This window comes from Equus caballus, chromosome 1 (assembly GCF_041296265.1).
Source record: "Equus caballus isolate H_3958 breed thoroughbred chromosome 1, TB-T2T, whole genome shotgun sequence".
Taxonomy (NCBI): domain Eukaryota; kingdom Metazoa; phylum Chordata; class Mammalia; order Perissodactyla; family Equidae; genus Equus; species Equus caballus.
In genome coordinates, this window is record NC_091684.1 from 60,305,420 (window position 1) to 60,318,496 (window position 13,077).

Here is a 13,077-nt window from a genome sequence, read left to right on the forward strand (position 1 = left end):
GGGGAAGGGAGAGCCAGGGCATCTCTTCTCCACACTCGGCCTTAAGCAGGGTATCTGGCACAGCTGTTTCTCCTGCTCCCACCAGCCAGGTCCACTGTGGTTCCATCTTCTACTGCATGACCCTGATCCTGGTGACTCTGCTTCCTCCCTTCGTCCTTCCAGCCTGGTGGTGGTAGCAACGTTCTGCCATTGCTGAACTCTGGATGACTTTGCCATCCTCTGGTTGAATTCTCAGGGCTTCATCACTGTTTGGCCACATTGGCTTTGAATTTTCTGTGACACACTCAGAGTGGTTCTGTGGGCTGGTTGCATTGGGCAGACATCCCAGTTCCTAGCACGGTGTTTGGCACAGAATGGGCACTCGACAAATGTTTGTGGTATAAAAGTGGCTGCCAAAGAGGTGCTATGAACAGAAGCATGGTGCCCACACTGGAGGAGGTGATGGTCTCCCTGAGCTCAGTGCTGTTTTGTTCATGTGTAAATGACTGCAGACAGGTTGAGGAGTCACAGTTTAAGAGAGATGGTGGCAAACTAGAAAGAAAGGTTTTAGGGTTGGAGAAACTTTGAAGAACCCCTCTTCTAGTCCTTCTATTTTGGGAATGAGGAACATGAAGCTAAGAGAGGTCGTGTCCAGCCCGAAACCATTCAGCCAGAGAGCAGTCTAGTCTCTAGAGAGCCCAGATCTCTCCACTGCCGGCTCCAGCACGCTGTCTAAAACTGCGACTACCTGAGGCTGGCAGCCCTGTCTCCACGCTGCCCTTGCCCCTCAAGCCACGGACTCCTGTGTCCAGTGGCCTACTTGACCCCTGCACTCAGTCATCGCACACTCTCACTGCACGTGTCCCAAGGGCACACTCGCTCATCTCCCCATGGCGGCCCCCTCCCTCGCTCCCTATCTCAGGAACAGCACCCTGTCCATCTGCTTCCACAAGCCAGAGTCCCGGGGGCTCCTTGACACTCACCTCCATCCCACCCCATCCTCACTCCCTCTCCCAGTGCTGGAGCTTTTTCCCTCCTGAACATCACCCCTCACCACATCCCCCACCTCCACCCTGGTCCAGGCGTCTGTCACCCGGACAGCCGCAACAGCCTGCAGAAGTGCAAGCTCCTAGAGGGGGCGTTGTGTGCATGCATTTATGTGTGTGTTCACTGATGTGTCCCAAGTGTCTAGACTCACAGGGTCAGCCAACTGTTTCTGTAAAGGGCCAGAGAGTAAATATTTTAGGTTTCGCAGGCCATACTGTCTCTGTGGCAACTTCTTAACTCTGCAGTGGTAGTGGAAGGAGCCATAACTGGATGGTATGTCCATGTTCCATGAAAACTTTATTTACAAAAATGGGGGGCCTGGTGGGTTTGACCTAAAGCCTGCAGTTCGCTGACCCCTAGTCTAGAGAAGTTCCTGGTACATAGCAGATGATCAGTAAATTTTTTTTTTATTTTTTATTTTTATTGAGTTATTGATAGGTTACAATCTTGTGAAATTTCAATTGTACATTAATGTTTGTCAGTCATGTTGTAGGTGCACCACTTCACCCTTTGTGCCCACCCCCCACCCCACCTTTCTCCTGGTATCCACTAAACTGTTCTTGGTCCATAGTTTTAAATTCCTCATATGAGTGGAGTCATACACAGATTATCTTTCTCTCGCTGGCTTATTTCACTTAACATAATTCCCTCAAGGTCCATCCATGTTATTGCAAATGGAATGATTTTGTTCTGTTTTGCAGCTGAGTAGTATTCCATTGTATATATGTACCACATCTTCTTTATCCATTCGTCTGTTGCTGGGCACTTAGGTTGCTTCCACGTCTTGGCTATTGTAAACAGTGCTGCAATAAACACTGGGGTGCACAGGACTTTTGGGATTGCTGACTTCAGGCTCTTTGGATAAATACCCAGTAGTGGGATGGCTGGATCGTATGGTAGTTCTATTTTTAGTTTTTTGAGGAATCTCCATACTGTTTTCCATAGTGGCTGCACCAGTTTGCATTCCCACCAGCAGTGTATGAGGGTTCCTTTTTCTCCGCAACCTCTCCAACATTCGTTGCTATTAGTTTTAGATATTTTTGTCATTCTAACGGGTGTAAGGTGATATCTTAGTGTAGTTTTGATTTGCATTTCCCTGATGATCAGCGATGATGAGAATCTTTTCATGTGCCTATTGGCCATCAGTATATTGATCAGTAAATATTTTTAATTGAAGCACACCCTTCACAGTGGCCCCTGCTTCTATTCTGGCTTTATGCTCACTATCCTTCCTACCCTCTCAGTGCTCCAGTGTCTCTGGCCTTCCTTCACTTCATTATGTATGCCAGTTCCTTTTGCCACAGGGCCTTTGCACATGCTGTTTCTCCTGCCTAAAATCCACTTTGTCTCTCCATTGCTCATACTTCAGATCTCAGTTTAGTGTTACCTCCACCAAGAAGTCTTCCTGGATCCCCTAGGCCAGGTGCTATTAGAGCACTCTCCTTCCTGGCAATCACTGAGTCTGGCTGTAATTTTACCTATTTATGTGTTTCACTGACTAACGTCTGGTCTGCCCATTAGAGGAGCTCCAGGAGGCACGGGGACCAGGCCTGTTTTGCTCCCTATCACATTCCCAGACCTATTTCAGTTAGCTAGCGGACGGCAGCAACAATGAGTGAATGGTGAGGGCCTGGAGCTCTGTAGTCAGGCCGAGTCTGGGTTCAGTCCCTGACTACCGCAGGGCAACTTGCCCGCCTCCCTGTGCCTGATACTCCTACTGTGAAACCAGGATAATGGCAGCAGGACCTATGGAGGGAGGCTGTGTGAGCACAGGAGTGGAGGCTGGGAAGGTCTCAGCCCAGAGCCTGGCTCCAGGCAGCTGCTGTCAACACGCTGACTGCCACACTGATGGTCCAGAAACCCTGTCCTACGAGAGACAGTTAAAAGAATTCAGAATGTTTAGCCCGGGGAAGTCAAGATCAAGGTCAAGGAACGACCCTCTTCAACTACGTGAGTGCAGGCTCCTGAATCCAGCTGTCTGGAAAAGTCAGGAAGTCTCCATTCCTATGGGTGTGCAAAAAGAAGCTGGGAGATCATTACTCCGGCGTGCTGCAGAAGTGTCTCCCATGGGTGAGGGTGCCCAGGTGTTCAAGGGTCTCTTCCGATCCGGGGTCCCTCATTTGTAAGCCCTGGGGCATTCTGAGCTCCATTGAGGGAGAGGGCGCAGACGGGAGCGCACGAGTGGGGTGGGCAAAGGCAGCTGGTTGAGCGAAGCGCGGCCAGGCGGCCCCAAGGACTAGAGGGACCGAGGCCCGCTCAGCGACTCTGGGAGCAGAGAGGGGGCGCTTGAAACCAACAGATGGCGCAGGCTCACCTAGGCCGTGCGCCCGCTCGCCCGCTCAGGCTTCCAGGGAGCGTTTCCCGGTTCGCCCGAGGCGCGGGGCCGGCGGGAGGCTGGCCGGGCCCCCACCCTTCTGCTAGCCCCTCGGCGGGACGGCGGGCGGCCCTGCGGGGCACGGCTCCGGCACGCACCTGGGGCCGCTTCCGCGGGCTTCCTCCTTGCCCCTTTGGGGGATTCGCCAAGTTGCCACAGCAGCCGGTGCCATGACATCGGCAGAGGGCAGCTTCGCCAGCACTGAAATATTCATGCCCTGAGCGCCTGGCCGGGCTCCCATCGCTCCCGGGGGTCCGAGCGGGGCCGGGGCGGGGGGCGCAGGGATCCCGGCGGTCCGTCGTGGACGGGAGTGGGCAGCCAGGCGCGGCCGGGCGGGAGGGGCTGGGCGAGGCGGGAGGTGAGGGAGAGAGCGTCAGGAGGCGGGGTCTGGGTGGCGGGGGCCGCGCGGGGCGGAGGAAGCGAGGGAAAGTTGATCGCGGACTTGAGCGGCGGCGGCGGCTCGAGAGCGAGAGGGGTGCGGGCTGCGGGCGCGATTCTCGGCGAGGAGACGCGTCCGACGGCGGCCGGGCGCTGAGCCGGTTGGGGCGGGGCGGCCCGGGCATGGAGCGCGGGGGTGCCGAGCCTCGGGACGTTTGGGGCGCGTCTCGTCCGAGCCCGCGGCGCGCCTGAAGTTGCGGCCGGCAAGCGGCCAGAGGTTAGCGGACGGGCCAAGGGGACCCCAGAGAGTCCGGCGCGCCGCGGATGAGCCTTCGCGCCGGCAGCGAGACGCGGCGGTGGCCAGCACCTGAGCAGGCGGCCGGCGGGGGCCGATCCGGCGGAGAGCAGAGCCCGAGGCGCGGCGCGGCGCCGCTCCACACACGCACACGGTACCAAGAGCCGCGCACCGCCCTTTCCCTCCCCGTTCCCCTCGCCTCCTCCGCGCCCTTCGCCCGCCACGCGTCGGGAAAGTTGGAGCCGTGGGGTCGCGACCGGAGCCGCTGAACCACTTGTTCCCGGCGCGGCCATCGCCCGCGGCGGGCGCCCGGGGCTTCCTTCCATCCTGGGCCCCTGGCCGAGATCCTGCGCCCCGCTCCGAGCCCGCGGCTGGACGCGCGGCAACTTTGATTCCCGGGAACTCGAATTCCCTCCGTGTTGGCCTTGGGAGGACAGGCTCTCCGCTCCCCACCCCGGTTCCTGGACCCGTGAACATTCGGGCACTTTGCTCTCCGCCCCTCAGAGAGGGTCTGGGTCTGCGGCGGGGAGAATTTCGGGGTAAAGAGGACCCTGGGATCCAATCCCGTCCCCTCTGCGCTCTGGGTCCCCATTTAGACAGTGGAGATGGGGTGGGGCACACCCCCACAGCGGGGTTGGCAACGGCTCTGGAGGGACCTAAAGTCACGTAGCTCTCCCCAGCCCTCATCACCTCTCGGTGCCTGCGAGAGACCCCAGAGGACTCCCGCAACCTCCCCAGTCCGGTCCGAACACGGGAAAGGCGCGCCCCTCGCGCAGTCGGGAGCCTTCTGCGGCTCGCGCTTCGTCTCCCCGGTCGCCGGCAGGCCCGCCATGGGCGGTGCTGGTTGTCCCCGGGGGCCTGCGCTCCGGAGCGCTGCCCCTCGTCTCCCCTGCAGGTCAGAACCCGCGCGTTCCGAGGTGGCGGCGGCATCGGCCGGCCGGCACTCAGTGCCTTGCTTTCCTGGAGCGGGCGCCTAGAGTCGCTGCCTCCGTGCCGCGAACGGAGATCCAGTGCCCTCGCCGCCGGCCGCCGCCCCACTGCGACCCCAGCCCCCAGCCCTGGAGCTGGACATTAGCCTTTCCTGGGTAGTCACAAGCCCCCACCCTCCCAGTAATTCAGAAGGCAGCGCGCCTGCCTCTTCTACGTACTTTGCCCTCTCAGACCAGAGCCTGCATTGACCCTTGCCTTTTAGTCGCTCAGCAAGCACCCCCACTCCAGTTTGGATTTTGAAGTAAGCTGGAGAGGCATCTGATTGTGTGTGTGTGCATTGGGTGCAGTCACACCCTTGCGCAGGGAAGAATTAGGCTGCAGGGTTGGGGTGGGCTTGGTTGGGGCCAGGTGCGAGGTGCTGATGAGTCAGCCGTGGAGAGGGAGAGCTGGCTTGGAGTTAGCGTTTGGTTCATGGTGCAGGGGTAGGCGCACTGCGGTCAGCACTTAGGAGGGTGGGGGACCAGATGTCACTCTGCTGAGGAGGGGCTGGGAGGGGGCTCTTAGCTGGGGAATAGGAATGCTGGGTGCTGTCTGTCTCCCCGGGCCTGAGGAGGGTGGGAAGGCAGAGTGCCTACACAGCAGAGGGCGAGCGGAACAGTGAGCTGGAAAGGTGGCACTACAGAAGTGACTGGTGCGCTGGAGGCCCTGCCCTGGGCGGTGGAGGGGAGCAGTGAGGGATAGGAGGCCCAGAGCTAGTGTCTTGGCCTTGTCTGGGCCTCCGTGCACATCTGCCTCCACCTTCCTGACTGCCAAACAGCGGGCTCCCCAGTTCTGCTTACCAAAGGGCTTGATTCGAGGGTTGTGATGGCACATGATCTTGGTCACCTCCCAAACAGCTCACCCACCCAACAAGCTGTCTTACCTGCAGTTTCACCATTTGAGGTTCATTTCTTTGAGCTTAACATTTTAAAGGGCACCTTCCTGAAGTCCTAATTTAAAATGCACGCACTTCTGGGAGGTGAAGGTCTGGTGGCCCCTTGCTGCTGGAGTGTGGCCTGTGGACGTGCAGCGTCAGCATCACCTGAGAGCTTATTGGAAAGGGAGACTCTTGCACTCCGCCCCAGACCCCTTGCATCAGAATCTGTATTTTACAAGATCCTTGAGTGGTTTGTTTGCTCAGTAAAGTTTGAGAAACCCTGTCCACAGTACTTCTAGCGCGTGAGCATCTCGCAGTCTCTTGGTGCAGAGAGAATGTCCAGTAGGGCAGTGCATAAGAATGTAGGTTTGAGAATGAGACTGGACACTATGCTAAGGCTGGGTTAGCAGTCCACCACTGGGCCCTTGGGGCTATTCCCTGCTAATGCCAGGAGGGTGTCTGTGTTTTGGGGAAATTTGAACAAATTTGAGTAGTAACAGCTTTCTGTGCAGTTAAAGCATCGCTGTGTGTGCTGCGTGTGGGCCAGTAGGAAGGGGCAGAGTTTCTGTAAGTTGGGTAAGCTGCTCTGCTTCGAGGAGGCCAGGGCCTGGGAGGATGCTGTGCCTCAAGGGGAAGGAATTGAGTAACTGTCCTCTGCTTCAGCTGTCTCTCGCGGATGGGTGGGATGACCCTTGACCACACCTCTCTGCGGCCATAGGCCTTGTGCAGAAGGAGCTGTGTAAACGCTAATTTGGGATAGCCCGCAGAGGGGACGATACTGACCAAGGCCCACTCTTAGCCCCTAGCTTGGGCTGGACATCCCACTTCTGCTGCCTGGGGCCTTAGGAGGCCCCTAACCCCAAGACACGAGGATGATGCCACCATGTGGTGGCAAGTCACTTCCCTGGTCCTAGAGGAATAATGGCGACCCTAAGGCCATCAGGGCTGGCCTGAGAGTGAGGATCTGAAGGACTTTGGAGGGATTTGGGTCAGAGGCCGGTGGTGTCACAGGTGAAAGGTCATGGCATGACTCGTGCACCCCAGCCCCGTCAGAAGAGAACTGTCCTTCTTCTAGAGTGGCCTCTGCCAGGAAGAGGGGCACCCCCCGCCGGGGTGCAGAGCGCAAGGAGGAGCTGTCGGGGAACAGGGATCAGCATGTCATGGGCCTTACAAATGATGCGGCTAATGTGAAAGCTTTCCTTCCTCACTGAGTTCAGAAATCACGGGCTTAATAAACGTCTTCACATTTTCTCAAACCCTCAGTTTTAAAACAAAATTCACTGTTTTAAAATGGAAAGATGGTTTTGAAAATTAACTTAATTTCCTTTGAACTCATTGGTTTCAAAGTCAATTATAGTGTTGTTTTTTGAAAAATTCATTTCTTTTTATTTTGAGCTTCGACTTGAGTTTTCTGGGCACTGGGGCAGTCCTGCTTGTCCCTTCCTGGGTGAGCAAGGTCATTCACGAGTGGGACCCTCTTTCAGGATGGGAGTGTTTTGCCTCCAGTAAAAGAGAGATGGGGATCAGAGTGGGTCCCTCTGTGCTCCAGCCTTGCTCGCGGCTGTGGGTAGTGTTGGTGCTCTGCCGCTCAGGGGTCACCCGCTGCAGGAAGCCTTCACTGACTCCGGGGCTGGCTGGGTGGAGCGGTCGCCTCTGCAGCCTGTGCCTCCCCCCTCACTGCCCTTCCATGGGGCTTTTTACTACTGTGCAGCGTTGGGCCCCTCTCTAGATGGCGAGCTCCTCCAGCACAGGAGGAGCTTACTCCTCTCTGTACCCTCGGGGGCTGCCACACTGGCGGAGTCTGTGCTCAGTAATCGTTCATTGGCTGGGTGCGCTACTGCGGGGTGATTATTTCACTACCTTCTCTAGCCCCATCACTAACTGATTGTGAACAGGCCAGGCGCTGGTGTGCCTGTAACTAGTTTTAACTGTTCATGTTGGTTACTTTCAAGAGTGGGTGGTTAATGCCCATCTTGCCATATTCTGGGCTCTAGGCGTCCGCCCTTGGAGTAGAGGTCTCAAACTCGCGTGCCTGGAGAGGCTTGGAGGCCGACCGAAGAGTAAAGCAGGGCCAAATGTAAGACAGTAGGGCGTGGTGGGGACTTTGGGAACTGAGGAGTGCAGGCCCCATAGAAAAGGGACAGCTTGTAGGCAAAACCCATCCATGTGACAGAGCTCAGAGTAATGGTAACCCTTGGCCGTAAGGACTAGGGCATAAGGGGTGCTTCTGGAGTGCTGGAAATTTCTATATCTTGATCTGACTCTCTGCAACAGTGATGAGCGATCATTTGTGCAGAAGAGTCAATTCAGAAAAATTAGAGCATTTATAGGCCATATTCATTTTGGTTCAATATGAGCATAGCTTTATTGAATCCCATAGGGCAGAAAATGCATATTCTTACCAACTTTATTGACCAGAAGGGTGTCCGTGAGAGACTTGCGTATTTAAGAAGTAGCTGCATGGAGACAGCTGTGAAATTTAATCTGGGTCTGTCATGGGGAGTGGGGCGGCAGTGGCTGCTGCTGCTTGCTGGTCTTTATCTTTGGGTCTCGGGATCTGTGCTCTTGGGGCTCTGTCTCCCCTCGTCATGACAGTCCGTGTGGCTCAGTGTATGGCCAAGGGGAATGGGAAAATCAGACATCTGTCGTCAGCCTCGGGGCCTCAGACTGTGTTGCCTGCGGTGACACTGCAGGCTCGGCTTTAGCATTCCTATTTTTTACATTTCCTTTGCAGAGTCTAAAACCCCATGCACATGCTGGCTGTTATTATGATCAGAAACCCATTCTCTTCGTGATTTTTGTAAGACAGCATGGAGGCAGACGGAGCTGGGGTCGAACACCAGGTCTTCCGCTTTGAGCTCTGCAGCCCTGGTCTGGCGTGTAACCTTGTCCAGGCCTTAGGGTGCTCATCTGTTAAATGGGACTGCTTCTCAGTTACCTGGTGGGCTTGCTATGAGCGTACATAAGAAGAAAACTGAACAGAAAGCCTTCTGTGTGGTGCTCGGCACACTGCAAGGTGCAGGATGCGTAGCTTTTGTTATTATCCCTTTGATTCACGTGTCAGGCACGTTGTATTCTAGCAAAGAGGTGAAACCTCATCTTATTTTGAGAGCTTGACAGGCTATAAGTTCATAAATTGAATTCTGCCTGAAGATGTGTGTGTATGTGTGTGTGTGTGTGGTTGTGGCTTTCCATTTTGAATTAGTGACTAACAACATTAAAAAAACGGCCTTTTCTCTTAAAAATCTAGATTTCTGGCATCTCTGACTAGAACTAGCAGTGTTGGGTCTGGGTTCCCAGTTGGCAGTTGTTGGTTGAGTCTGAATTGCAGCCGCCCCTTGCATTTGTTTGTGTTTTTCTTTTAAAAGTTCTTTATTTGAGGGTTGCGTATGTACAATAAGGTAAACATACGTTAAGTGAAAGTGGTGGATTTTTATGTAGCTGTACACCTGTGTAACCACCACGTGGATCAAGACACACTCCCCGTGCCTTGGCAGGCTCCCTCACGCCGCCTCCCAGGCACTGTTAGTCGGTGCCAGATGGAACCACTGTTCTGACTTCACTCTGACTTCTGTCACACATTGAGTTTTGCCTGCAGTCTTCCTTTTAGATGTAAGTGAACCTATAGCCTTCAGTTCTCTGCAGTCCCCACCATTCCCTATTGTCTCACATTTGACCCTGCTTTACTATTTGGTACTGCGTCCTGGCCCTTTAGCCATTTGAGTTTGTGACCTCTACTCCAAGGGCTGGGAGGGTCCTTAGAGACTAGCTAGACCTGCCATGTTACAGGTGGAAAAACTGAGGCCCAGAGTTTTAGAGTGGTCTTGTTCTAGCCCCTCTCCCTGGGTGAGGTGGGCCTGGGCGGTGGTCAGTCAAGGACAGAGCACTGCTCCTTCCGCCTCAGCAGGAGGTGTGTCGAGGAGGCCAGGCGGGCCTTCACCCCCTGGACCCCAGCAGCCCAGGGCCTGGCCCCGCAGTCACAGTCCCGTGAACCTCTGCGGGCTGATCAGCCTGAGAGGGAGGGAGTGTCTTCCGGCCCGTGCCTTCCTGGAGATGCGTCTTCCCCTCGGCAGGCTGTTAGCGGCACTACCTTCCTCTTTAAAGGCCATGCTCCATTTGGAGAGGACCTAAGATGCCATTTGTGACAAGGGCCCTGTGCGCCACCTTGATTGTGTCTGTTTCAGAAAGAAGGCTGTAATTTGGGAGCCAGTGAAAGCGAGGGAGGGAGGGAAGTAGAGGAGACAGCAAGAGAGAGAAAGAAAGGGAAGGAAGAGAAAACAAAAGGTGGCTGAGACCATGTCTGGGTATCCATTTGTATCCCTGGTCCTGTCCCCAGGGGATGCTGGCTTTACCTGGCTTCCCGAGGGCTGGGCTGGGGGTGGATTATGTCCCTCCCAGGGGCTCCCTTTAGCTCTGCCCCACTTCTGTTCTTTGCTGCAGAGGTGGGAGCCTCGTCATCCTGCCCCAGGCTCACCCAGGGCTTCGTTCTCCTGCAGCCCTCTGCGTCCCTGCTCTGATCTGCCCTCGCCCCTGGAGGAGGCTGATCTGGACCTTTTCTCCTGAGGCCAGGGGAGCTGATATCATTTCCAGGGAACCAGCGGAGACAGAACTCTAAGCCAGGCCTCTCTCTGCTCCTCCTGCGGAGGCCTGAGGCTTCTTTACGGGAGACGCATGGGTGGACTGCTGCTGGAAAGCCTGCACAGACTGGGCATTGTGGAGGGAGGTCCTTCCAAACCCGTCCTCCTTTATGTTTTAGGTCCCGCGTCCACTGTTGGGGAGGCCTTTCTTTCCGCCATTCAGTCAACCAGTAGCGAGCATCAGCTGTGTGCCGGGCTCTGTCTAGTTGCTGGGGATCCGGGCTGCGAGTCTGCAGCAGTGCTCTCCAATAGAAATATAATGCAAGCCGGAAATGCCTGCCACAGGCGTAGTGTTAAATTTTCTAGTAGCCACTTTGAAAAAGTTAAAAGAAATAGTTGAAATCATTTTTGATAATCTATTTTATTTAACCTGTTATATCCAAAGTGTTGTCCTTTCAACATGTAATCAATGTAACAAATTATTAATGAGATATTTTCCATTCTTTTTTTGTTCTAAGTCTTCAGAATCTGGTGTGTATTTTGCGTTTACGGCATATCTCAATGTGGACTAGGTACATTTCCCGTGTCCAGTGGCTACATGTGGCTGGTGGCTACTGTATTGAACTGGGGGAGAAAGTCAGACAATAAATACACATACAAGGCAAGTACAGATGATCGTGGGTGCTACGGAGAAAACAGAGCGAATAGTTGACTTTCTAAAGGTGGAAGATGGAGCGGGCAGGGGAGGCCTCTTGCACGATGGGAAGATGTGGTCCATCCTCATGGACCTGAGCCCTGACAGCTTGGGGAGGGGAGTGGTAGGAGGGAGGGGCTCACGTGTCTACAGGCAGCCCCCCTGGCACCCCACAGCACTCCAGACACCTTGCTTACCAGCATGCACTGCCGTGTCCCCTCTCCATAGAAGGCCAGGTGGAGGGGGACCTGGAATGGATAACAGTATTTTAGAAAAGCACTTTATCTCTGGGGTGCCTGCGTGTGTGTGTGTGTGTGTACGTGTGTGTTTGGTTTTTCTCTGTCTTCTCTGCACACTTTCCACGAGAAAGACAAGGATTAAGCTCATCTTCCCATTGCATTTTACACTCGGGCGCTTTCCAAGCAAGGAGGAAGGGGGCCTGGAAAGCTGAGGAGGTTGGAGAAACATTGAGTGTTTGGGGTTGTGTCCTCTGGGGGAGAGGGTTTTGCTTGTCCAAAGTAGGGGAGTCTGGATGCCAGAGGGTCTCAGGGTGCTTAGCAGACCTGGAGGCCCGTCTCCTCTCCCGGACTTGGGGTGGGAGGAGGACTCGGGGCGGGGGCGCGCTCGGAGAGGTGTGTGTGGGCAGAGTGCTCTGGGGCTGGGTAAATACAAACCTTCCGTGCTGTCTGGGCCTTGCCTGTGATGGCTCTGGGCCGGGGTGGACATTCAAGGGCCTACCATCCGGGCAGCGGTTGTGAGGTAGCAAGGCTCCGGGCGGGCACTGTGGCACACTGCGCATGCTCGCCCCATGGGAAGGGGGCGCCACTGCTACCATGCTTGCCTGTGCTTGTTAAGTGGGCATGTAGGACAAGTGTGGCCAGACACTTTGACTTTTCAAAATTATCTAGAAATCCAGATTTAAAAAAATACAAAATTTTCTTATTTTAAATGCTGGCAACTAATTCAGCTGTTTAAAAACACCATGAGGTCATCCATTCATTTATCAAATGTTTATTAAGCCCTGACTGCGTGGCAGGCACTGTTGTAGGTCCCTGGGGCCCATCCATGGCTCCTGCCCTTGTGGAACGTATACTGTAGGAAACGCCCTTCAGCAAGCTGCATGTGGCCTGTGGAGGACCAGTTTCTGTGTGACCTCTGTCATAGAGTGTCAGGGCTGACAATAATGAGGAACATTTATTAAGCACTTACTGTGTGCCAGGCCCTGGGCTTAGCACTTTACATAAAATCCCTCACTTGGTCCTGACAACAACACTCTGAGATAGAGACTGCTGTTACTCATATTTTACAGATGAGGAATCCAAGGCACAGAGAGGTTAATCACTTTACCCAAAGTCACACAGCTAGCAGGTGGTGGGGTGGAATTTGAGCCAAGGCAGTCTGGCTCCTTAATCTTCACTCTCTTCTTCACCCTGTACTGCACTTAGAGAAGGCCAGAGCCAACTTCCTGACTACACAGGTGGAATCTGAGCCCAGAAAGGACAAGTGACCTCCCTCAGGTCTGCATGGAGCAGTGATGGGGCTGGACTTTCAGTCCAGGCCTGTCAGATGTGTTTAGTGCTGTCAGGACATCACCTGTGATTGACCCTGGGCGGGGGTTGGACATTCACGTGTCTATGGCGCCAGGCATTTAAGTGAGTGAGGCTGGGCAGTGAGTTCACCATCCACGGAAGTGAACAAGGGGACATGTCACCAGCATGGAAGCCACGGGTCCTGCACCCTGACCAGGTTGCCCCTACCTGGAAAGGCCGTGTACTTCAGTGCTCTCTGTGCTTGCCTGGACCTGGAGACCCCGACCAGACCCCAGCCCTGCCCACCTGTAAAAGCAGGGGGTCGAATTCACTGGCTCCCATGATTTCATTCCAGCCC

General features: G+C 54.9%; 1 protein-coding gene across 1 annotated transcript in view; it reads left to right on the forward strand.

Moving 5' to 3' along the window:
* The first annotated feature begins 4,106 nt into the window (after positions 1-4,106).
* LOC138915047 (cadherin-23-like) overlaps positions 4,107-13,077 on the forward strand; it is a 315,540-nt gene continuing 306,569 nt past the window's right edge. Inside the window, exon 1 of the mRNA XM_070226845.1 lies at positions 4,107-4,227. The gene's annotated coding sequence lies outside the window, so the exon portion shown is untranslated. The remainder of the gene's footprint in view (positions 4,228-13,077) is intronic.